The sequence below is a fragment of the Chiloscyllium plagiosum genome, chromosome 10 (assembly GCF_004010195.1).
Source record: "Chiloscyllium plagiosum isolate BGI_BamShark_2017 chromosome 10, ASM401019v2, whole genome shotgun sequence".
Classification (NCBI taxonomy): Eukaryota; Metazoa; Chordata; class Chondrichthyes; order Orectolobiformes; family Hemiscylliidae; genus Chiloscyllium; species Chiloscyllium plagiosum.
The window spans coordinates 77,552,156-77,575,607 of record NC_057719.1 but is presented as its reverse complement, the minus strand read 5'-3'; the positions used below and the strand labels follow the sequence as shown (position 1 = coordinate 77,575,607).

At 40.3% G+C, this 23,452-nt stretch overlaps 1 long non-coding RNA gene across 1 annotated transcript in view; it reads right to left on the bottom strand.

Annotated features, from left to right (window-relative positions):
- LOC122553989 overlaps positions 1 to 1,976 on the bottom strand; it is a 13,000-nt gene extending 11,024 nt beyond the window's left edge. Inside the window, exons 1-2 of the long non-coding RNA XR_006312900.1 lie at positions 1,893 to 1,976; positions 1,695 to 1,797 (exon numbers count right to left, since the gene is read on the bottom strand). This is a non-coding gene — a long non-coding RNA (uncharacterized LOC122553989). The remainder of the gene's footprint in view (positions 1 to 1,694; positions 1,798 to 1,892) is intronic.
- Between the last annotated feature and the right edge of the window lie 21,476 nt (positions 1,977 to 23,452).

The window sequence follows — 23,452 nt, the reverse complement described above, 5'->3', positions numbered from 1 at the left end:
GCAGGTGGGACTAGATTGGGTTGGGATATCTGGTCGGCGTGGACAGGTTGGACCGATGGGTCTGTTTCCATGCTGTACATCTCTATGACTCTATGACTCTAAATATGGCTGGTATCCTACATGACTTAACAATGACCAACACTGATGTTGGTGGTGCTATTAATCTGCAGTCTTCAATAGGACAGTTTCCATTTGACTGGCTATTTGTGTTTTATTTTTTCAATGGAAGTGCGTCTCACTGGCTAAGCCAGAATCTATTGCCCATTCTTAATCACACCCAAGAAGGTGGCAGTGAACTGCCTTTTTGGATCACCAGAGTCTGCAAGATTTCCAGGATTTCAGTCTGATCCATAAAATTGAGGGAAAGATCCCACTCACTGCCCATGTGCGCTGGTGACCTCCTTTCCCAGCCAAAGTCGGTTCCGTTGGTGGATCAGCAGAATTAATCCCGTCAACTCAGTTACTCGATCTACAGATGCTGCTTGACCTGGAGAGTATTTACACCATTTTTTTCGTCTTATTTCAGATTTTTATCATCTGCAGATTTTTATTTCTCAACACACAGCCATTTGGTTCAGGTCTCAGAACAAAGTACACCCTTTACATTACAGGCATTAGAAATATGTGTGACGAAGCTGCTCCTTTAACAAGGTAATGCTGTCCTTGGCTTTTTTTTCAGAGATGTCGTGGATAACACAGACTCAGACAAGTCTGGGGTTGAAGGGTTTCAGGGCCAATTTGATAACAGCCAACAGATACTGCCTCAGGGGGAAGGTTTTCAAGTATTAAAAAAAAACCACTTGTACAATGAAATGGGAGTGGTCAGTTCTCCCAGCGTGGCTTTTCTCTGGTTTGGTTTGGGTTTTGAAGTAGTGGGAAAAGCTGTTGGACCCAAAAGAAGCAGGTCCAGGCTGGTACTCTCTCTCTGACATCTCTCCTGTAAGAACCTGTGTTTGATTTTACCTTCTGTGCCAAGGGCTGTTTAAGGGACAGCATTATTAAGTTGAGATGATCTGTTGGGTTTTCAGATAGGTTATTCTGTACTCTGTTCTCTTTTGTTTGTGTTTCACTCAATAATCTTGTAAATATATTCTGTTTTGTTTAAAACTATGTGGTTTTACCAGCTGCATCTCTCCTGGCATATCCACTCTACACCTGCTTAAAACAACTATCAAAGTTAGGGTCTGGCCTACCATCTTGAAATGTTTTGAGGGGTCTGGCCTGGTCCATAACATATGGTATTCCGCAGATTGTGGTGCTATTGTGTGTGGCGCTTCCCCCGACTTACCTGAAAGCACCCTCCTGGGACAGAGTGAGGCATTGACCCAAGTATTGATGCCAAGGAGATTTGATGGAATGAAAGGACTTTCAATTTTAAAACAAGTGCCTCTGAGCGTAGTTAATTCATTTCTTTTTTAAACAAATTGGCTTAGATTTTAAGGAGTGGCCAAGGAAATGGAATTATTGTTTGACAAATTTGCACTTGCAGGCCATAAAGGTAAACTGCATAGACACGGTTTGTTTTGCACTCTGGATCTATATTGACTTGAGAATGGCAACTGCATCTCCAAGCGATGGCTGATGCTACTTTGATGAGAGTGTGTACATGAAATGTCTGTTGGGAGTGGGGAGACTGTGACATGTTGAAAATCAGCCAGGTGAGGTTGAGTTCTGGTTCTCTGATTCATACTCACCTTCAGAATCTCCAAGACACAGGCAAAGCTTTAGAAAACGATGGATTGAAGCCCAAGATGGGAAAGTATTCCATTCCTCAAAAGTTAAGTACAGGATATTTCACTGGAAAAAAGATACATTGAAAAAAATGAAGAAATTCTGTGCAAAAATATACTTTCCCAACAAAATGTAATCAAACAACAGTAATGGGTATTTACATCTAGTAAAACAAGTCTTTGTCCTTAAATTGACCTGTCTATTCCCAATGACACATAATTCTGCACCTAATAAATATATTCTTCTTAATTGGAGCCAAGAGTTGTATCCCACAGAAGTGTACATAGCATTTTTAACAGTGTTTAATAATCAGGTGCAGAGCTGAATTCAAAGAGCCCTAACAGTTTCTCTGAAGTCATTGAGCTTCCCATACACAGAGAAAAATGCTAAGGAAGTTACTCTTATTCAAGAAAAAGCTAGAGGCCAGTACATTTGACAACACAATGGCATGTTTACATGTTATGCAAGCAAATAGCTTCAATAGGCAGGAAGAACAGAATAGTAAGCACTGATTGTTTTGCAAGAGGACGTGACTTGCATGGGGAGGAAGGGTTCCTGTCTGTGTGAGGCTAAACCAGTTATAGCTATAGTCATGCTAGCAGACCAAATGGAAAAGATTGAGAGCGACTGGGTAGAATCACAGTGCCCAGTAATAATGATGCATCATCTACTTCATTGAACATTAGAATTGACAAGAAAGTGATGCAAATATGGAACCTGACATGGCTTCCCACAGCTTCATCCCTTTATAGGATATATTTAAACTGCTATTTTTGTACACCATGTGCCATTGAATCGACTGAAGCCTTTTTTTTTAATATGAACTGAATTATGAAACTATAAATTCAAAGATGGAGCAAAGTCCGCAGACCTTCAGCACAGAATAGGAGATCAAAGTTTTAATCCCACCTCCGCTTGCCCCCACTTCCCCCATCGCGGTTAAATTCACATCAACTATGATCAGAAAGCAAGGGGAGAAAGGAAAGTTTAGTAGGAATATTACTTGCAAAACCATTTATGGAACAGCACTATGGTGGCTTGGAACTTGTGGGCAGGAACGATAAAATATAGGAACTAAAATTTCTTCAAAAGCTGGCAAAAATACATTTTAGATTTTTTCTATCTCCTTCAGCTGTTGCAGTCTAGTAATTGCTCATCATACATTATTACACTCAATTGCACAAATAACATAATTGAATAAATTTTCTAAGGCACTGAATTCCTCCATTAAATGGCAATGTCCTATCAACCAGAATTTCAGTTAAGGCAACTGTTCAAACAATTAAAAAGCCACACACTACTTCTTCCGTTTCAATATATGGGGAGGAGAAGAGATTTCTTACTTGCTTGAGGCTCTTATCTGCCCCTAATTCAGTAGTAAGTGTCAAGGTGACCATGTGTTGCTGGTGTAGAAAATCAAGTGAAAGTGCCACATTGGAGCAGGAAGAATTGCTTGCTGAGATTAAATGGTAAGTGCAGTATTCAGTCAGAATTGGGAGAGTTTTGCTCAGCAGCTGTGTGTGGTCAACCTGACCTGCAAACTTTCTGATTCCAACACTGAGGGCTTGGAAGTCCCTCCCTAAGGGCATTGTGGATCTCCTGACAGCACATGGACTGCAGCAGTTCAAGAAGGTAGCTCACCATCACTTTCTCAAGGGTAACTAAGGATGGACATTAAGTTCTGGTCAGTCACCATCTCCCACATCGCACAAGTGAATAAACAAAAAACTGGGAAGTGTTTCATTCCCTGATTCTGACATCTACCACTTCAACTGACACAACTGTCAATTTTTCAGTTTGATTCATGGGATGCAGGGATCACCGCTGGGCCTGCATTTACTGCCCATCTCCAGTTGCCTTTGAAAAGGTGGCGGTAAGCTATCTTCTTGAACTGCTGCAGTCCATTTTGTGTAGTTACACCCACAAAGCTGTTAGGTTGGGAGTGTCACCGAAGACACATTGAAATACTGTATTTCCAAATCAGGACGTTGAGTGGCTTGGAGGGTAACTTGCAAGTGGTGGTGTTTCCGTGCATCTGCTGCCCTAACCCTTGAAGGGTTTGCAGGTTTAGAAGATGCTGATGAAGGAGCCTTGGTGAATTTCTGCAGTGTATTTTGTAGATGAGACACACTGCTGTTACTGAGCAACAGTGTTGGAGGGTGTGAATGTTTGTGAATGTATTGTCAATCAAGTGGCTGATTATCCTGCATGGTGTCAAGTTACTTGAGTGTTGTTGGAATTGCACTCATCCAGGTAAGTGAGGAGTATTCCATCATATTCCTGATTTGTATCTTATAGATTAGTGGACAGGCTTTAGTGAGGCAGGAGATGAGTTATAGGATTGCTCGCCTCTGACCTGCTTTCGTAGCCATATTTCTTATGTAAGTAGTCCAGTTCAGTTTCTGGTCAATGATAATTCTAGGTTGTTGATAGTGGAGGATTCAGTGATTTTGAATGTCAAGGGTGGTGGCAGATTCTGTTTGTTGGGGATGGTCATTACCTGCCTTATGCGTGGTACACATGTTACTTTAAATAACATGTTAAGATAATATAACTGGTTTGTGCCTTTTGGAAAAAAATCAACTTGTTCTCATTTTATATTTTGATTAGAGAATTGTAGATTATCTGACTGGAATTTGTCTATTCACTACCTTTTATTTTGTGACACTTACTTGAACCTTTGGACTTTAAAACTAGAAAGTCCTATTCTGTTTTGGGATCATTTTAACCCAGAATCAGAATCAAACAATGTTCTGGGTCATAAATTGGGATAGGATGGGAGTAATGTCTGTGATGTAAAAGGTTATTGTGACTATGAAAATTAGACAGTCGCTTCATCATTGGGAAGTGCTGCAAGATCACATGACTAATAGGAGATGGTTCCCTCTCGCAAGTCTTGTGGCTATATAATTTGTGTTTATCATGTTTACATATTTTTAAAATGACGTTATATAAAAAGATTCCTGCAATATTTACCAACCTCTCTCAGACACAACCATATTCATAATTTTAGCAGGTTTCCCAAACTCCTTCAAGGAGTTGGCTCTTCCTGTGATCCACCTGTTACATCTTCATCATGCTCATTTACATATATTAGAATGAAAATTAAATAAAATTTGCATTCTTGATACAGTAGGCTGAAATTTACTTCTCACAGCACCTGACTGTGTGAGACAATCATGGTTATTTAACATTGTGCCCTCGCACCCGCCCATATAGGGTAGTCTCAGCACGAGGTACAGTATTCTCAATGGGCATACCTTGGTACACCATTGTGGAGAACTGAAGAATCATACCATAGATTGTGGCCATGTGACCCATTGGACCAGTGCTGGCTCTTCTCAAGAGTTTTTCTTTTACCTACTTCCCGCTCTTTGTCTACAACATATGCATTTTTCTTTTACAACATTCTCTTTGAAGGTAATTATTCAAACCGCTTCCACAAATCTTCTTTTCACTGTATTCCAGAGTATAAAAACACTTCACATTTAAAAAGTTCTCTTGCTCCCCTCTGGTTCTTTTGTCAGGCCAAATATCCTATTTTCTGGATTACTAGAGGACAAATGTGTAATGGAAGATGTCCTTTGGGATCCTGTTGAAGTGCAGGACTACATGGGAGTGGCTTGGTATGTTTAAATTGCTGAAGGGCTGTTCCCCAGCTAGAGATCAAGATTTCAAATTGTTCTGCAATACTTACCTGAATAGTTACCTGGGAAATGCTAGACATATTAAAATTAGTCCAACACTTGGGTAACAATATAACTGACTCCTCAATCACTGCTCCCCAACACCCCCAACTACTGTTCTAATCACCTGACTATCCTGCTGACCATTTAACTATTCCTCAACCCCTAAATACGTCTCCAACTACACCCACAACAGCCCAACTACCCTTTGCAGCTTCCACAAAAACAGCTGACCTGACCTGACTAATCCTGGACCAATTAACTAATCACCTGAGCCAAGGTGACAACCCCCCGACCCAACCCAATTAAGCACTGATTTATTAACCCACCTAGCACTTCTCCCATCTACTCACTTACCCAACTTGTCCCTGTCAACTAATATATACATTCACTCACTCACTTATTCACCCACTCATCCAATCATTCACACTTCACTATTCTATTCATTAATATTAAAACTGGAATTTTAAACATGTCATCCAATAGCTAGAATGGTAAAATATGGATTCACCCTGGAGGCCCCTGAGGGATGCTCTGCTGATCATTTCTGTGAAAGCTGAGATCAGAAGGTTGATCAGATCAGCCAACAGGCTGAGGAGTGGCAGATGGAATTTAATTCAGATAAATGGGAAGTAATGCATTTACGATAGGCAAATCAGAGCGGGACTTATACACTTAATGGTAAGGTCCTGGGGAGTGTTGCTGAACAAAGAGACCTTGGACTGCAGGTTCATAGCTCCTTGTAAGTGGAGGCACAGATAGATAGGATAGTGAAGAAAGCATTTGGTATACTTTCCTTCATTGGTCAGAGCACTGAGTATAGGAGTTGGGAGATCATGTTGTGGCTGTACAGGACATTGGTTAGGCCACATTTGGAATTTGCGTGCAATTCTGGTCTCCTTCCTATCAGAAGGATGTTGTGAAACTCGAAAGGGTTCAGAAAAGATTTACAAGGATGTTGCCAGGATTGGAGGGTTTGAGCTATAGGGAGAGGTTGAATAGTCTGGGGCTGCTTTCCCTGGTGCTTTGGAAGCTCAGGGGAGACCTTACCGAGGTTTATAAAATCATGAGGGGCATGGATTGGGTAAATAGACAAAATAGTCCAGAATGAGATGGCATAGGTTTAGGGTGAGAGGGAAAATATTTAAAAGGGACCTAAGGGGCAACTTTTTCACTCAGAGGGTGGTGAGTGTATGGAATGAGCTGCAAGAGGAAGTGGTGGAGGTGGTACAATTACAATATTTATAAGGCATCTGGATGGGTATATGAATAGAAAGGGTTTAGAGGGGTATGGGCCAAGTGCTTGCAAATGAGACTCGATTAGTTTCAGATATCTGGTTGGCATGGACAAGTTGGACTGAAGGGTCTGTTTCCGTGATGTACAACTCTGTGACTCTATGAATAGGTTCTAGAAGCAATGCATTGACATATTAATTTTACCAGTTTCTCAAAATTTGAATCCATGCTGAACTGTCACAGCAGCTGAAACTGTAAAATTATCTCCATGGATATATAGCCTTGTTATTGTGCAATGTAAGATAACTTAGACTAGGCATCGACCTTAAGGCCGCCACTGTAACATTGTTCCAAACATGTATCCATTTCCTATGATCCAAGAGCTATCAGCATCATTTCATGACTCCCATAGTCTTCACAAAGGTCAGCATGCAACAGAGCTATCTCCAGACACAAGTTGAGCAACACCAATTATGTTAGTCTCCTTGCTCATTAAGGTGTGTTTCAGTTCCACAGAATGCTGCATGGATAAAGGTCAACATTAACACCTTTCAGAAGTTCATTTCATCAGCCTTGTCAGCCATTGTGGGGATGTTCAATCTGCTCAACAATGTCATCGTGCATGGAGGAGACAAAGCAGAACATAATCATTGGTTATCACCAGTGCTCACTCAACTCACACAACATATAGTTTGATGCTCAACAAGAACAAATGCACATTTACAGTATTTGAGATTGACTTCCAAGAGTACATCATGACTATAGTTGGAGTCAAACCTATACATAACAACACCAAAGTCAATCATATCCTTCCAAATCGGCAATATCACAAAAGAAATGGTACGTTCTTGTTCGATCAGCTTTTATCACAAATTTCTCCCAAGTTTGCAGAGATCATAGAATTGCTTCAAAAGTTGCTGAGTAAAGCTGCACCATAGGAATGGACAATTTCACAGTAAACAGCATTTGACAATGAAATCACTGCACAGAGGTTGGTAGCCCATCACAAAGTCACCCTTTATTTACATGTACACTTCACATGGGCTCTGACCAACCAGAATGAGGAAACTCTCTGACAGTACTGTTTATATCTTTCAGCCAGGGTTCCCGGATTGGCCCAATCAGGGATCTCATAGTCAATTCACCTAGCCATGGTTCTAATCACTATGGATAGGAAAAACTGAACATGATATCTTTGTCAGTCCTTGTGCATTTCAACCATGATAAAGAAAGGTCTATCACGAGGGATGCATTGGGAAATTTTATTGGAGCTGTGCTCGCACTTTACATTGAAAAAAACAAATGGACACATTTACATGTCACACTGGAGAGCAAATATGCCACTGGAGAACAGGAAATACTAGCCTGCTTCTACATTCATAAACATTGACATATTGCGGGAAGTTGACTCATCACACTGACCACTAAATGCTGACAATGGTGTTGATCATGTCAGATCTGGTTATTGACCTCTGCATATCTACAGACGGTCAGATTGTTATCACCAGTTCGTGAGTTCATGCAATCAAGTGGCTTGCATCTTTAACCACTCTACTCATGCAGACAGCATTAACAATATTGAAATGACTTTGAAGACTATGGGATTGAAGTGGTGATTTCATTGGAAACCACAAGAGGAGGGAAGGTAGACTTGGTGACAGACAGTGTACTGCAGAAAGCCAGGACCTATAAACTGAAAGGGCCTCATGAAAGAATGGCAGAAAAGGCCTCATTCTACAGAATATGTAATGCATTCATATTGTTTCATGGTGACTGTATTATGCACACAATGTGAGCAATCATCTTGCTCAACAGGCATATTTGAGAGTAATTAAGATGAAATAACATTCCTACGAAGTAGTCTCATGAGCAACAATAGATTGCTCCATTGAAAAGTTGACTTTTACATACCACTGACCATTCTTAAGCCACCATCAATTTTGAAAGAAAATGTCAGATGAAAAACTAAAGAAATTATAAAGTGACAAGGTAAAAAAAAAGCATGCTTCCACAAGAAAATAGACATGATATTAGAAATTGGGTTTGCATCAAATGTCCATTACTTGGTCCCATTGTCTATCTGTTGGATATAACACAACGTAGAACAAAAGATGCCTGATAAAGAGAACATGAAGATATTTTGAGAAGAGTGATTGGGAGGATTCATTTCCTTTTCTGATGACCAACGGCAAAGCTGATCCCCTGGAACCATCACCTCAAGTTCATAGATCTCAGCACTGTCACCTGTAACTTCATATTTCAAAGATTTTAGTCTGCTGTATGCTGAAAAGCTTCCCCATATAAAAAAATCTGGATATGTGGCCATAGCTGCTCTGTAATTTCAACTGTTTGGAGGCAACACAATAATTTGCAGTCAGCAGATTCCTCAGTAATTCCGGGATGCAACATAATAAAACTGGACACTGAAATCTTTGCTGTCCTGTTTAATGCAATACTACAACTTGGACTCCATCATATTGAAATAAAGGACCATTCCCCCAAATACAGAATATGACAACACAGTGACCTCCTTATCCTGACATGACCATCATGAGACTAAATAACACAGCACAATATTCTTTCATATACAACCAAGACATAAGTGAACATTCTATTTTAGCACTAAAAAGAAAGAGTGAACATGAAACATCTGACTTTTCCCTAGCACTTAGCCTCTGTTGGGTGGTCACATATACCTTTCTTTAATATGCTTTTATGTTTCCCTTAGACACAAGCTGAGGACTAGTAGGGTGAGAGGTATTTTTTGCTCACATTCTTCAGAAGGAATTTGGGTCTTTAATAATCCTCTCCTTACAGCAGCTGGCTCTCAGGAAGACACCAATGAAGAGTGCATCTCAGGAACTTGTTTCTGGTCAACCTGTTATCAACTTTCACATTTAAATATTTTGGTTCTCTGAGAGAGTGTTCCAGCATACTCTGTTATCCTGAAAGAAGATAGTATCAGACAGGTTGATACCAGAGATGCAAAGTGCGTTTCTATGGAAGTGCAAGTACTGACTGGTACTTGGCTGCTTCCAGTCTAGGGTTTTGCATAGTTTACCTCTCATACCACTTGGAGCAGTCACTGATGACTGCGCTGAATAAAGATCATCACAATACTTTCCTGCAAATATTTCTGACTACAAAGCACAGATAGTGCAACAAATCCAGATTTTTTTTGTTGTGTAGCAAAGCAACTACAACTATGCCACACATTCCAGTTGCAATGAAAAGGAAACATTCTTAATGTTGTCACATGAGAGCTACAGATTCAAGAGTCAAAGTTGTCAGTTGTTGCATCACCCGAATGACTGACCTCAGCACATATACCTAAGTGCGGTATCTCTCAAACAGAGAGATTTAATCATCTTTCATTTAATCATCTATCAGATCTCAAAGTTATGACAGCCTTCTCCTCAGTCTCCACTGAGTTGGTGAAAAATCCTCAGGCACTCCCCATTCCTTCAGCTCTGTTATAGGATGCATCAGTCGATATTACTATCTCATCCACAATGGATATAGATACTTGCAATGGTTTGTGAGAATGAAGATACATGCGATACAGAATAAAGATGAAAGCTTTTGGACAGAAGGATGTGGAAGTTTTTTCTAAAGGAGTCAAGGATGCACTCGGTTCTTGCTCCTCTCCTTCATCCCTATCTATTCCTACATCCAATGAGCTGACTCTCAAAATTCTGGTTCAAACAATTCTATCTGTGGAGCAACTAATTTTCCTTTGGAGTAAATGCAGTGCAAATCCTCAAGTGGAAATTTGGAGTCGACGAAAATGACTTGTCCAGTATTTGACTGCTAAATATAATTGCATTTATATTTTGCTGCTCACGTATGCCTGCAGTGGTCTCACCAGAGGAGTTAGTCTGGGTTCGTGCACATAATAAGGTGCTGGATAAATAACTTCATACTCAAGACTTTTGTGTATTACTATCGTAAAATTCAATGCATAAACTTGTCTGCCCAGGAAAGCACAGCCTGAAGTAATTGGCAGCAGGGTGAGTTCCTGATTAGGAACTTACAACATTGCACTGGCTGACTTGGTATTATTATACTTAACAATCACTGACAAAGAATAGTCCAAATTGAAATTTTGATTTGAAGCAAGTAGATTTCATTACTTCACCTGAAACAAAAACTTGAACAATAGAATGGAAACTTGGATTGTTCACATACTGAATGATTGATTCACAATGTCAGTTAAGTTAAAAATCTACACCACTTAAGTCTCATCTCAGCCGAGTGGACAGAATTCAATCTTTATGACCCAGTACTATTTATTTAGCTCACGTTAGCAGATTGGTGTCTTCGTCATAGAGTCATAGAGATGTACAGCATGGAAACAGACCCATCAGTCCAACCCGTCCATGCCGACCAGATATCCCAACCCAATCTCGTCCCACCTGCCAGCACCTGACCCATATCCCTTCAAACCCTTCCTATTCATATACCCATCCAAATGCCTCTTTTCAGCAATTGTACCAGCCTCCACCACTTCCTCTGGCAGCTCATTTCATACACGTACCACCCTCTGCGTGAAAAAGTTGCCCCTTAGGTCTCTTTTATATCTTTCCTCTCTCACCATAAATGTATGCCCTCTAGTTCTGGACTCCCCAGCAATCACTTCTCTAGCTTCCCACAGATTTCTTGAGTACACTTGATCAGGTCCTGTGGATTTATCAACTTTTAACCGTTTCAAGACATCAAAGCACTTCCTCCTCTGTAATATGGACATTTTGCAAGATGTCACCATCTATTTCCCTACAGTCTATATCTTCCATATCCTCTTCCACAGTAAATGCTAATGCAAAATATTCATTTAGTATCTCCTCCATTTTCTGTGGCTCCACACAATCACAAATGATACAATTGCTGATAATATGGAAATTGGTTGGGTGGCAAATGATGAGGAAAATATCTTTAGACTACAGGACAATGTGGATGGGTGCATCAGATGGGCTTATCAGTAGCAAATGGAAATTGATCTGGATAAGTGTGAGGTGTTGCACTTGAGCAGGACAGTCAAGACAACGGAATGTGTGATGAATGGTAGGACCTTGGGAAACACTGAGGATCAGAAGAATCTTGGTGCACATGCACAATGGTCCCATATGGTATTAGGATAGGTGGATAAAGTTATTAAAAAGGCATCAGTATATTTGCTTTTATAAGCTGAGGCATAGAGTTTAAGAGCAGGGAGGTCACACTGGAACTGTATTAAACATTGGTTAGGCCACAACCACGGTGTTGTACATGAAATAACTCCACAGAGGCTGGTATTCTGTCACCAAGTCTATCTTTATTTACAAGTGGAGAGTCCTTGACACTGATCCAGCTCCCTCAGAGCCAACTCTCAGAGTGAAAAGGATGCCTGAAACTCCTGTTCTTGTTTGTCAGCCAGGGCTCCCTGATTGGACCAGATTAACAGACCCAATCAGCAAATTCATATTCTATGAGGTCTCCTGGCTGACCTTATTACAATCACTACAGTGTGCAGTTTTCAGAGTCCACATTATAGGAGGGAGAAGATGCAGAAGAGATGTAGCAACATGTTGCCTGGGTTGGAGGGTTTTAGTTATGAAGAAAGTTGGAGAAATTGGTGTTGTTTATCTTAGACCAGAGAAGATTAAGAGGGGATACAATTGAGATATGTAAAAATGATGAGGGGTATAGATTTGGTAGACAAGGAAAAAAAATCCCTTAATAGAGCGATCAATAATCGGGGGCATAGATTTACAGTAAAGAGCAGAAGGTTTAATAGGAGATGTGAGGAAAACCCTTTCCACTTAGAGGGTGGTGGCAATGTGGAACTCACTGCCTGTAAGCATGGTACAGGCAGCAACCTCATAATGTTCAAGAAGTATTTGGATGTACAGTTGCAATGCCAAGGCTATAAAATGGGATTACAATAGTTTGATGGTTGTTTTTGACTGGCACAGACTTGATGGGCTGAAGGGCCTTTCTCTTAGAGTCATAGAATCATAAAGATGTACAGCATGGAAACAGACCCTTCAGTCCAACTTGACCAGGCCAACCAGATATCCCAACCCAATCTAGTCCCACCTGCCAGCACCCGGCCCATATCCCTCCAAACCCTTCCTATTCATATACCCATCCAACTGCCTCTTAAATGTTGCAATTGTACCAGCCTCCTCCACTTCCTCTGGCAGCTCATTCCATACACGCACCAACCTCTGCATGAAAAAGTTGCCCCTTAGGTGTCTTTTATATCTTTCCCCTCTCACCCTAAACCTATGCCCTCTAGTTCTTGCCTTCTCCCACCCATGGATAAAGATTTTGTCTATTTAACCTATCCATGCCCCTCATGATTTTATAAAGCTCTATAAGGTCACCCCTTTCTGAACCCTTTCAAGTTTCACAATATCTTTCCGATAGGAAGGAGACCAGAATTGAACACAATTTTCCAACACTTGCCTAATCAACGTCCTGCACATCCTCAACATGACCTCCCAAGTCTTGTATTCAGTACTCTTACCAATAAAGGAAAGCACACCAAATATCTTCTTCACTATCTTATCTACCTGTGACTCCACTTTCAAGGAGCTATCAACCTGCACTCCAAGGTCTCTTTGTTCAGACTCCCTAGGACCTTGCCACTAAGTGTATAAGTTCTGCTAAGATTTGCTTTCCCAAAATGCAGCACCTCACATTTATCTAAACTCCATTATTTTTGGTGTTTTAGATCTCTATGATTCTGTGTCATCAATATAAATCTGGGTAAAATAGAATAATTTGTGAACAAATTCCATTGTGCAATGGATTGGTATAATTTTAAAAAATAGTAGAAGTGATAAGATAAAACTAGAATTTTTAGAATCCTTGATTGACCAGAATCAAAGTGTCTTTGTTTCGTTAAAATGGTATTTTAGAAAGTAACCCTATCCGTTTTCATAAATGCAGGAAGTCATAGATCAATTTCTACTAAAATCAGATCACAAGTATATTATGAAATAAAGGACGTAGAGCTATTCTCCCTCTTCCTAATCACCTACACATCCACCACACAATGCAGATCTCCCCCCAAAGTGAATAGAGTTGATTAAATTGGTTTTGATGGAAATGCCACCTTTAATGTCAGAGACCAACAAGCTATAGCTGTTACTGAATGATATAAGATACTTCAGGAACACTCGTGTCCCAAAAATAATAAATAGCTTTCCAAAAATAATGTTAACTGAAAATTGCTTGCTCATCTTTGACACAATGCAGGAACGGGCAGATGTACCATCTGTCTAATTCTTCAGGGACTGGGTGGTGCAGTCTGCTGAAATACTATCCCTTCCGCTTTGGAACAGGTTTTCTGTGCAAAGCAGGCCAAGAAACTAAAATCCCCCTCTCTGTGCCAGATGGAAGTGTTCTACATAACCACTCACTGAATGGGGAAAATGCAATTCATTGTTTTTCATATTTTCAGGACCACTGATTGTGGTTTTCATGGAAAAATACATGGATTGTGGAATGCAATCTCCAAGTCAATGTCACAATTCCAGGAGAGTTTTGTAATCCCATGGTATTACAGTGGAATTTTACTTATTCAGTAATTATAAACCAGGGGGCCTGCTTGTAAACAGATAGGAACAGAATGTAATCCTCAAACCCTCTGCGAAAATTTCAGAATTCCATCAATATAGAAAAAATATGCTGGCCACTAATAAATCCAACTCAATGAAAAAATTTTACACTCTACCTTTTTTTATCATCTTTGAGTCCTTAAAGTCTGGGGAAGGTTGCCTTTACCTCAGCAAATTGTCAAAGTTCACTGCAGTCATTAAGCTCTATTTAACCCATTGGAATCTGCTGAATAGATTATTTTCAAGTATTGTTTATTCTGCAATTTTAATGCGTGCTCAGATCATTAAGGCAGGATTCAAATGCAAGGACACATCTGCTATGCTGTGCAACCTCTATCTCATGCAGAGAGTGAATGGATTAATGGACTGGAGGATTAAAGTTTACACCTTCTTTGATTATATCTTGAACAGTAGAGATGAGGCTAATTGTAATTTCCTTTGCTTCAACTGGAAAAAAATCACAAATGCAGGCCATTGGTCTTGAGGTAATCAATAAAATATTATTTATTGCAATAAATAAATGTATACATAAGTCAGAAATGCATGACTTACATTTCATCAATACCTTGAATCCAAAATGGCAAAGCATTACAAAATTCTTATTGCTCAGAGTCATTACATGCGAATATGTTTTGTTTCACAACAGTTATCTTAGGATATGGACATTGCTGGCTGGGCCAACATTTATTGCCCATCCCTAATTGCCCTTGAGTAGTTGCCCTTGAGTAGTTGCCTTCTTAAACCTGCTGTAATTCATTGAACACAGAATGCTATTGGGAGAGAGTTCAAAGCCTTTTGAAGAATAAGTGATAAATTTCCAAATCAGAAACGTTAATTGGCTTGGAGAGGAACTTTCAGGTGGTGGCATTCCCAAGTATCCGTAGTCCTTGTCCTTCTAAATGGAATTGTTTGCAGGTTTGGAAGATGCTACCTGAGGATCTTTGGCAAATCTTTGCAATGCATCTTGTAGATAGTTCATACTGCTGCTACGGATTATCAATGGTGGATGGAATTTGTGTTGGTCTGAACATTGATGAACATCCTAATTTCTAACTTTACAATGGAGGGAAGATAATTGATGAAATAGCTGAAGATGACTGGGCCTAAGACATTACCTGAGGAATACAAGCTCTTGTGGCACTATGGTAGTGTCTTTACCGCTGAATCAGGAGGCTGCAGAGTTGTGTAATAATACCTTTGAACAGATTGATTAGAAAATATCTACCTTGAGGCACGCTTGCAGAGATGTCTTGGAGTTTAAGTGACTTTCAACTGAGCATGACTTCAACAGCAAAGTTAACCCATGATTCCCATTGATTTCAGTTTTAGTAGGATTCCATGTCTTGCCAATGAGACAGGACATAGCCAGGGATATATAGTGCTGCATCTGGGATATTGTTTGCAAGGTACAATTCTGTGACTATGTCAGGCCGTTGCTTAACCATAGACCTCTCCCAAATTAGGCACTAGGCCACAGACATTAGGATAGAAGGTTGACGGAACCATGTTTGCTATTATCGGTGCCTTAGTCCCAATGCCCAGTCTGTCCAGTTTTAATCTTTGTTTTAAAACAACTAAACACCTTACTAAGCTATTTCAGATAATAGTTAAGAGTAAATCACATTGCTGTGGATCTGGAGTCACATGTAAGCAAGCTCATGCAAGGATAGCAGTTCCGTTCTCTGAAGAGCATGAATGAACCAGATGGATTTTTGGAACAATCACTGTAGTCTCATGGTCATCATTAGACTTTTAATTCCAGATTTATTTTATTGAATTCAAATTCCACAACCTGCCACAGTGTGACTTGTACCCAGATCATATCACGGGTCTCTGGAAAAATGGTCCAGCAACAACACCATGAGGTCATCACCTCCTCATGCAGAGTTTAAGAAACAGCATTTATGAAATGATTAACCTACTATATAAACACGTTAACCCATTTTTCCAAATCCTTGATGTATTTCTCAGCTCTCAGGGGGTCTGGACATAAAACTGTCTATCAATCAAGATCAAAGATGATATTTAAACATAATTTTCTTCTTGGTTAATGAGTAGTGATGTGGTCGGTGCTGTCAGGAACTACAAATGTACTCAAAGCAGATGAAGTTTGATGTTGATAGATCATTTATTAGATAATTTAAATATGCAGGTGAGATTTTTTGGAGTAGCCACTACTGTGCTGCTATAGCTCTTTTTCGAGGAGTTTCTAATTTGTTCTATTGCAGGACAGAATTATATCTACCCTTTCCTCAAAGTGTCAGGGGGATAGAGCCTCTGCAGAGGACTTGTTGGTCCAAGAGTTCCTGATAGAGAAATAGCCAGTTTTCCTGAAGAATGGCAGCATTGTTGAATGGTCCATCCACTTGGGGGGCTGTGGGGGTTGCTACTAGGCTTTAGAGGGACAGAAGAACTCCTTACCCTCTAACCTCTCATGCCAGAATTTCCAGCTATGAAAAAGGCAGACACCAGGCAATGCAATACATAGCTCACTTTGACACCTATCTAACTGAAAAGGGAAGTGGAATCATCACTGATCTTCACTTGTTAGGATGGTGTCACAGCAGTTATTCACTGGAATAGTAATCCAGAGGTCGAGATTAATGATCTGGAGACAAAAATTCAAATCCTGTCATAGAAGCTGAGGAATTTAAGTTAATTAGAATATAACCATCATAAAAAGATAATATCATAAGCAGTGACCATGAAACTACCTGATTATTAAAAAAACACATCTGCTTCAGTAATACCTTTCAGAGAAGAGAATCTGACTTTCTTATCCATTCTGACCTACATGTATCTCCAGATTCACAGCACCATGGCTGATGCTTAGTTGCCTTCTAAAATGGCCTAGCAAACCACTCAGTTGTATCAAAACCTAATAAAAATATAACAGGGTCAACCCATGCATCAGGAATGACAAAGGCACATCTTGCTCAGACAACCTTGCAAAGTCCTCCTCACTAACACTTGTCCCAAAGCTGGGAATGTTGGCCACAAATTGGTCTGATGTAGTCACACTCACATATGCACCTCATACAGATGGCAGGAGAACATCAGCTGGGAAAGGCCTAGCAAGTCCGCAACATTGACACTGGACTAGATGAAGGCTCTTGGCATCAGGTCTGACGAGAGCAATTGCACAATCTATTGATTACTACTTTCTGCCTTCTTCATTGGCTAACAGGTTTGTACTCCTCAATGTTGAATATTATTTATAAGAAATACTAAAGTTAACATGGACACAGAATACACTGTTAATGTGTGCAATTTGTCCATCACCAACTTTGGCTTGGTAGCACCACTACTAACTGAAGTTGCTGTGTTCTGAAGGATATTTCGGCCAGACTAGGTTACTGGCAGGTAGTGAAACAATTAACATGAAGGGAAAAACATATTGACCTCACAGTTGTATCTATCCATGACAATGTAGGTAAAACTGATTGTCACATGAATTTTGGGCACCCTTTAATCTTTGCATTACACTACCATTTCCCTAAATGAGATAGATCCAGGACAGATCTAGGAACTCATAACTGGGTATCCATGATGGGTTGGGGACCTTCAACTGCAGCAGCAGAATTCTCTTCGTTCAGTGGAATAACTGCACAGATGCCAGTACCGTGTCACCCACTCGGCCTTTATTTACATGTGACCAACCAGCTCAGAGTGAGTTCCTGAAGTGAGAAGACTCTGAATCCCCTATTTATATCTGTCGGCCAGGGCTCTCTAATTGACCCAGGTTAACGACCCCAGTCAAGGATCTCATAGTCAATGAGATTCATTTGGTTCCAGTCACTGTGTTCACAATCACAACTCTCATAGCTCAACCAATCCATCACTCAAACATTATCAACAAGTCAGTGAACCAATCCTTGTTTCGTGATGACAGCATAACAAAGGGCTACAAGTAGGTTCTAAAACTGAAAAGGAAAAGGCCACAGAGCAAGCTGGTCCACATTCAATTAATTAAATCCAGCATCAGCAGTCTTCCACATTCAATCAAGAATGTTTGATGGACAATGAAACAATTAATCAGAGGAGGAGCCTCCCAGCATATCTGGATTCTTAACAATGATGGACTCCATGACCTCCGTACAAAAGAAAAGGCTGAAGTGTTTGCAATAATTTTTCAGGGCTTCTTCGATAGACCCTTTCAAAACTGTTAGTTTTAACCACATGGAAGAACAAGAGTAACTGTTGCATGTGAAGAGCACCATTTGCAAGTTCACCTTCCTGTGACAGACTATCCTGATTTGGAGATATTGCTTCATTATCACTGAGTCAAAATACTGGAACACACCCACTCCCCTAGAGCACTTTGTGTGCACCTACATCACACAGTCTGAAGTGGTTCAAGAAGGCAGCTCACCACCAACTTCTCAAGGGCAATTAGGAATGGATCACCATGAACAACCTTTTAAGAAGTTAACTATAGTTCAAAACTTATTTGATCATCTTGAGATTCGTATCATGAGGAAATAAATTTGATTGCAATTTAACTGACTGCACTGATGCATTTGAGGGTAAGTGAGAGATATACAGAATTAGTAAAATGTTATGCTGTTGAGATGAGGTGAGATAAAGTGGGAAGGGAGGAGGCTCTTGTGGAGCTTAAACATTATCATGGACCTGTTTATACACTTCACCTTTTACATTTTCAAGACTAAGGGCTAATGGGAATCTTTTCAGAAATGGATACGTTGTATATCATTTACAAATCTGAGTCAGCTAACCTTAAATGATCTCATACAGAGGATTCCGCACTGCTCTAAGGCACATTAAATATATTGCCATTAATCTGGGCAGGCATCTCCAAAATTAATTGGAAAAGTCAAAACTGTTCTATCTGGTCTATTTCCTTTCAATAATGACCTGGTGATGATGACATGTTACTGGTATCCAGGGTTGCTGTGGCAACAGGTCAAAGATTTAAAGGACATGGCCATGCGATCAATCATAAAAAAATCTGCATTTTATCAGGCAGTTCAACCTAACCAGTCTTTGTATGGCTTCATTTTCCCCATAAGCTTCTTCCCATCTTCCATCTTCATCTCCTCCCACTTTATGAATTCAATTTAAATTCTACCAGTTGTTTGGCGAAATTTGAGTTCACGTCCTCAGAACATTAGTCAAAGAGTGTGGTGCTGGAAAAGCACAGCCACTCAGGCAGTACCGAGGAGCAGGAGAGCCGACGTTTCGAGCATAAGCTCTCTCCTGCTCCTCGGATGCTGCCTGACTGGCTTTGCTTTTTCAGCACCACACTCTTCCACTTTGCTCTCCAGCATCTGCAGTCCTCACTTTCTCCTCAGAAAATTAGCCTGGGCTTTTGGAACACTGGTCCAGTGACACAACTGCTATGTAATTGTCTTTTCCACATATAGCCTACAAACATTCTGTTGGGGAATCATGCCAAATCTATTCAAATGATCACATGCCAACATTGGTAAGGTTCAGGATTAACAAATGGAAGGAAATCTTCGCCTCCTTCCTGTGCTGGAATTTTGCCAAAGCAGAATGTTACTCTTAATATCAGATACTGTCATCATAAATGTCAAAGCCCAGCTCAGTCACAAAGATAAAGCTATACAAGCATTGCAATAAATCTATGAATGCAAATAATAGCATATGTGACTCCTTTATTCAAAAAGGGAGGCAGATAGAAAGCAGGAAACTGTCAGCTAGTTAGCTTAACAGCTGCCTTATGAAATTAAAACAATTAAGGCAGGACACGGAGGTTAATTCAAAGTAATCAGGCAAATTCAACATGATTTCATGAAAGGGAATTATGATTGACAAGTCTGTTGATTTTCTCAAGGAAATAACATGTAGTAAATAACGGGGAACTGGTGAATATACTGCCCCTAGATTTCAGAAGGTATCTCATATGATTTTTCCTGCAGAAAATAAAAGCTTATGGTGTAGGGGTTAGCATATCGGTTAGCACACAGCTCAAAGATCAGCTAGAAACAAGAAGCTGTGAATTGGCATAAAATTGTCTTTTTCAGGTTGGCAGGGGAGGTGTGTCACAGGAATTGGTGCTTGGACATCAGCATTTACATTTCATATAAATGATTTTAATGAAGGGACAAAAAGAATGATTGCCCAATTTTCTGATGACGCAAAGGAGGTTGCTTGAAGATAGAGATAGGTCAATTGAGTAAGCAAAGATGTGGCAAATATGGCAAAGCTGTAGCAAATTGTGAAATTGTCTATTTTGACAGCAAGAATGGAAAAGAGGCAGACTGTGTAAATAGTAAGCAAATGCAGCTTTCAGATATGCAGAGAAATGAGTGTACTAGTGCATGAGTCATGAAAAGTCAAGTGTGCAGGTATAGCAAATAATTAAGAAATCTAATTATGTTATGGATATTATCATTTGAATGAATGATCATCATTTATTTTGAGGGGAATTGAATACAAAAGAAGTTATACAGAGCACTGGAGAAAGCACATGTGGAGTACTGAGTGGACCATTGGTCACCTTATTTAAGAAAGGATGTCAATGCATTTGAAGCAGTTCAAAGCAGACCAATACCTGGAATAATTGGGCTGTTATATGAAGAAAGCTTGAACAGGCTAGACTTGCATCTGCTGGAATAAGATGTAATTTCAATGTAACATCCTGAAGTGCTGTAAAAGGATAGCTGTGAAGAGGACGCTTTCTCTTCTGGAAGAATTCAGAACTAAGGATCATTGTTTAAAAATCAGGGTTCACCCTTTAAAACAGAGTTTAGGCAATTTTATTTATTTATGTGTGTCTTTGAGCCATTGGAACTCTCTTCCTGAAAAGATGCTCGAAGCAGAATCTTTGGAAGCTTTTAGATTAGATTAGATTACTTACAGTGTGGAAACAGGCCCTTCGGCTCAACAAGTCCACACCGCCCCGCCGAAGCGCAACCCACCCATACCTCTACATTTACCCCTTACCTAACACTATGGGCAATTTAGCATGGTCAATTCACCTAACCTGCACATCTTTAGACGAATTATTATCAGGGATAGGTGGAAATGGGAATTTGTGGTTTCAATCAAGTAGGCCAGGATTTAAGGTAAATAGATTCTTGTTAAACAAAGGGTGAATTATTATCAGGGATAGGTGGAAATGGGAATTTGTGGTTTCAATCAAGTAGGCCAGGATTTAAGATAAATAGATTCTTGTTAAACAAAGGGTGAATTATTATCAGGGATAGGTGGAAATGGGAATTTGTGGTTTCAATCAAGTAGGCCAGGATCTTATTAAAGGTGGACCAGGCTCAAGGGACCAAATGGCCTACTCTTGCTTTTTGATTGTATGTTCGGATGCAAAATCAAATTTTCTTCCATTTAGCAAGTTTCTTATTATGTTTGTTAAAAAAGGAAAAGGAATTTTAAATTAGTAGATTAATATGCCCCTTGTCAATATTGCACAATGCAATTTCAATCCATATTATTCATGCATGATTGGGAACAATTGATTTGGGAGTCAGGGAGCTAGATCCTAATGCCCAGCACAAGGTAAGGATAGTTTAATTTGTTTTCGTTTCCCCACAGAGAGCTGTCAAATGACAATGTTCTTCCACTGACCTCATTCAGTAAGCATGTTCTTGTAGCTGAATGAGTGTGTGGATATATACTCAAGGGTTCTGCTTCGCCTCCCCTGCTCTCCACAATACACGATGGCATTCTGTAGTAGGATGTACAAAAGAAAACTGTATAAAATAAAATTTAGGTTTTTATTGAACAAAAATGAAATATATGCAAAGATTTAGTGACTGGGATTTTACAGAGATGTTGCTGCTGTGGCAGAGGTGTGTGTATGTGTGTATCTGTGTGTGCGCGTGCGTGCCTGTGTGTGTGCGTGCATGTGTGCTTATGTGTGGGTCTGTGTGTCTGTGTGTGTGCGTGTGTGTGTATCTCTGTGTGTGTGCATGTGTGTCTGTGTGTGTGTGTGTGTGTGTGTCTGTGTGCGCGCGTGTGTGTGTGTGTGCCCGGGTCACATTGAAGTAATTTTACTGTTAACCTGCTTCAAGGTAGGAATCTGGAAGTCAAATGGCTGGCAGCTCTCTACTCCCCAACAGACCCAGTAGAGCTACCAGGAATGAGACCGCTGATGAGATGAGTCACTGTTCAAAAAAGAGATGACATGGACCTGGCTTAAATGTAAGCGAGGATTTCAGGTTGGACTGGCTGGCAGACCCTGACGGAGTTAAGGAGGGTTAAGGTCACTGCTGAATAGTGACCGATGTCCTAGCTCACAAAAAAAGGGGCTGCTATGTATGTCTTCTTCATTGTACCAGTGGTAATGCGTGGTCTGTCAATTACCCCACAGGCTGGTGGGGTCCCTGATGCCTCTGGTACTGTAGGTAAATTCTCAATAGGGGCAGATAGGTGATGGTATATTGCTGCTGCCTTGGCATCAGTTTTAAACCAACACACCATCTGGCAGGTACGGATAGGGGCTGTTGAAACCAGGCATCTAGTATGTTTTTATTACTGCACATTATCCCTGATGAAACACTTTTCCACCACAACAGCTCCCTGTTTTTATATACCACCTTTAACACAATGAAATGTGCAAAGCACTTCATAAGAACATTACACAGCAAAGTTGTACTGACCAGTAGAAAGAGACTGAAGTGACTCCCCTCTCTCAAATTCCTCATTTGGTCACGTAAATTCAAATTATTTTTGAATGAGGCTATTAGTCTCTTCAGTTAACTATGTGGTAACTTTTTTCTGCTGTGAGGTGTCCAATCAACAAGAATTTCTTAAATCAAAGAAAGAGCAAATTTATTAACCATTAAACCTGAGGAAAATTATAAAATGCAACATCAAGCACGGGGTTTTTGTGTGCTGAAAGCCTGCGGCATGGACCCAGATCACAATTAGATCAGGCTGTATCTTAGGGCTCTTAGCATTCGCTAAATTAGCACCTACCTGCATCCATGCCTTGCTATGCCAATTCATGCTGTCACATGACAAGGCACCTTGCCTTGTTTGTCAGCAGTCCGCAGTCAAAGGGGTATATATCTTGCCGCATTGGCTCTATGCCATTTCAATCTCACACCTGCACCATATCTCAAAGTCTTGTGGAATTAGGCCTCACTGGAGGCCCCTGTCTGTCAGGAGGTCCTGGCACAGTAAGTCAAGGGCAGCAGCCTCCATACCAGTCCAGGGGATTGTCCATGGCCAGGCTTCCACTCAAGATGCTCT